The sequence below is a fragment of the Helianthus annuus genome, chromosome 4 (genome assembly GCF_002127325.2).
Source record: "Helianthus annuus cultivar XRQ/B chromosome 4, HanXRQr2.0-SUNRISE, whole genome shotgun sequence".
In the NCBI taxonomy this organism is placed as follows: Eukaryota; Viridiplantae; Streptophyta; class Magnoliopsida; order Asterales; family Asteraceae; genus Helianthus; species Helianthus annuus.
Window position 1 is genome coordinate 124,964,000 of NC_035436.2, and position 3,120 is coordinate 124,967,119.

General features: G+C 44.1%; 1 non-coding gene across 1 annotated transcript; it reads left to right on the forward strand.

Moving 5' to 3' along the window:
- The first annotated feature begins 609 nt into the window (after window positions 1-609).
- Window positions 610-716, forward strand: LOC118491904. Its single transcript, XR_004892349.1, has one exon. It is a non-coding gene; the product is annotated as a small nucleolar RNA R71 (small nucleolar RNA).
- Window positions 717-3,120: the final 2,404 nt, after the last annotated feature.

Genomic DNA, 3,120 nt, shown 5'->3' on the forward strand with positions numbered 1-3,120 from the left:
CCGAGTTTTTCTTATCAGTGTCAGAGACGAGGCGAGATATAGTATCTTCGAGCCTTTCTCGTCCACCTTGTTGTTGAGTGAAATTTTGTGACTCATTTCTTGGTTGCTGAAAGTTTGTTCGTTGGGTTTGTTGGTTACTACTATTGCCGGGTTCCCTCCAACCAAGGTTTGGGTGGTTTCGCCATCCTTCGTTGTAAGTTCCCGTTGGAGGACCCGACGGCCTAGGTCTATTATCAATGTAGTTTACCATTTCTTGTTGATCGTCTGTTTCTTTCATGCAACTCCAATTTTCATGTGACCCACCACACCCTTCACAAGCCATAACCGAGACTGTTTTTGTCATTTCCAATTTTTTTTATCTTTGAAGAAAGAGCCTCGATTTGGGCTTGTAAAGAAGTGCTTTCATCGACCCTATGGGCGCCCGGGGCGATAGACTTATTTCCCCGGGGGGTGTGCCATTGAAAATTGGTTTGAGCGATTTCCTCAATTTGATTATATATTTCGTGTGGGCGTCGATTACCTAAAAGTCCCCCGGAGCTAGAATCAAGTGTCTGCCTAGTGTGTGGCAACAATCCATTATAGAAACTGGATACTTGCTGCCATATTGCGAGGCCGTGATGGGGACACTTGCGTAATAGCTCCTTGAACCTTTCCCAAGTTTCATATAAGGATTCCCCGTCCTCTTGTGAATATGTATTAATTTCAGCCATTAACTTAGCAGTTTTAGAAGGAGGGAAATACTTATATAGAAATTTTTGGGCTAGTTCATCCCAGGTGTTTACCGATCCAGCTGGGAGGGTGTTGAGCCAAGCTTTCGCTCGGTCTTTTAGTGAGAAGGGAAACATACGGAGGCGGATGGCGTCGTTTGATGCTCCATTGATCCGAAAGGTATCACATATTTCCAAGAAATTAGTTATATGTAGATGGGGATCCTCGCCCGCAAGCCCATGGAAGGTTGCGGAGTTTTGGAGCATTTGTATCATATGTGGCCGAAGTTCGAAGTTATTGGCTTCGACATTCGGAGCATTGATAGCGGCGCCTAGATTACCTACGGTGGGTCGTAGATAATCCATAAGGGTACGTTGGTCCGCCATTGGAGGTGGATTACCCGAAACCTTCTCTTGGTTTTTGGCTTTTAACCTTTTTTTGAGAAAGCGTTCGGGTTCTTCTAGTGGTTCTTTTATGTCTTTATTGGAACTGGAGCTCATACACTACGTGAGGGTGGCGTCGTGTTCCAAGTCCTGCAATAAAAACAAAAAAGAATGTTGGTCAGAAGGTTCAACACGACCCCGTGTTGAGCGAACACGGCCCGTGGTCGGAATTTCAGTGATTGTTTTCCAGATCCCAGTTACTGGAAGTTGGACACGGCCCCGTGTTACACCGGCACGGCCCCGTGGTCAGCCTTCTGTAACTTGGAAAACAAAAACTGCCAGTGACGATGCTGAACACGGCCCGTGTCCGACCAGGCACGGCCCCGTGTTGAGCTCTGCAGAAGCTGAAAATCAAAGAAAAAAAATCCTAAAAAATTAAAGAAAAATAAAAATATGATTACGCCGTCGATTCCTAACTTTCTTAAAATCCTTGTGTCCCAGGCAGCGGCGCCAAAAACTTGATGTGCGTGAAGTGTGTTATAATTTTGATATATATTTAAGCCCCTTTTTACACTTTTAACCAAGTTTTAAATTTATAAAACACGATATTTACTAACACTAAACACACATATGGGCAAGTGCACCCATCGTGGACGTAGTATAGTGTTGGTAAGATACCGAGGTCGTCCAAGGACACAAGAGCTTTTAATACCGGTTTATCCTCAATGTCTAACCAAATCAAAAAGTGAGAAAAATGTTTTAAACTAAGAAAAATAAAAACTAACTAAATGCTGAAAAATAAAATAAAATAAAAACAGATAGACAAGATGAATCACTTGGATCCGACACGTGTATTAGTATAACCTTTGATTATTTTCGCACTTTTGCACTTGTTTAAGAGATTATCTTAGTTATTGTAGTAGGCCCCTCTTTTGAAGGCGACGTTACCCTCAACCCAGTAGTTTGAGTCAGCAAGGATACAATCCTAAAGGGTCGGATTATTGAAAGATAATGAATTAAGTTATTAATGCAAATTGTGGTAGGCCCCGCTTTTGGCGGTGACGTTACCCTCGGCTAAGTAGTCTGAGTCAGCAGGGATACAGTCCTAAATAGCCGGGTTATAGTATTAATAGTAGTTAACTTATGAGGGGTCAAAGAGTTTGGATCCCCGCCATCCAATACCTATGGGTATTGAAGGAGATCCTACTAAATTTGACCCAGGTCCCAAGCAGGACCTCTAAACGCTGAACAAGGGCAAGACCCTTACCAAACCGTTCCCTTAACCCCCGACCAGGTAGCCAACATACCTCCATATAGACCGTGGAGATATGAATGGTGAAAATCTTTTATTTTATATAGACAGTAAAATAACGCCAAGACACCACGGACAAACGATAAGGAAAGATCATCTTCAACATAAGTAACTAGTTATTAAAGTCATTAATACAAAACCAAATAAAAAGTGCAAAAGATTAAAAATAAAAAGTATTATACTAAACACTTGTCTTCACCAAGTGATGTAAGAGACTTAGGCAAACATGGCCTTGATTGTCAAGAACTCTTACGATCAATCTTGGATCCCGAGACGACTCACACACTCTACGATGGACAATGGATGATGGTGGTGGATGATGGTGTTATGGTGGTGGTGGGTGGTGGTGGATGAAGTGTGAGAGAGGTGGTGTGCCAAGGGATGAAATGGAATGAAGCCAAGCACCCCTATTTATAGGCTGAACAGAAGGCTGGGCACGGCCCCGTGTCCGCTGGACACGCCCCCGTGCCCGTCTGACATTCTCTCTCTTCATTAATTGTAATTCGCAATTACAATTAATGCGCCTGCTGTACTTTCACCACGCCCCCGTGCCCGCTGGACACGGCCCCGTGGTGGGCAATGGAAGCTTCTACTGGTTTGTCTTTTCTGCTGCTTCCTGGGCACGCCCCCGTGTTCGCTGGCCACGGGGCGTGTTCAGTCTCTGTTTTCTCTTCTTTGCCTTGGGAGGTGCTGTTGAGGGTCCGGGCAGTCTACTTT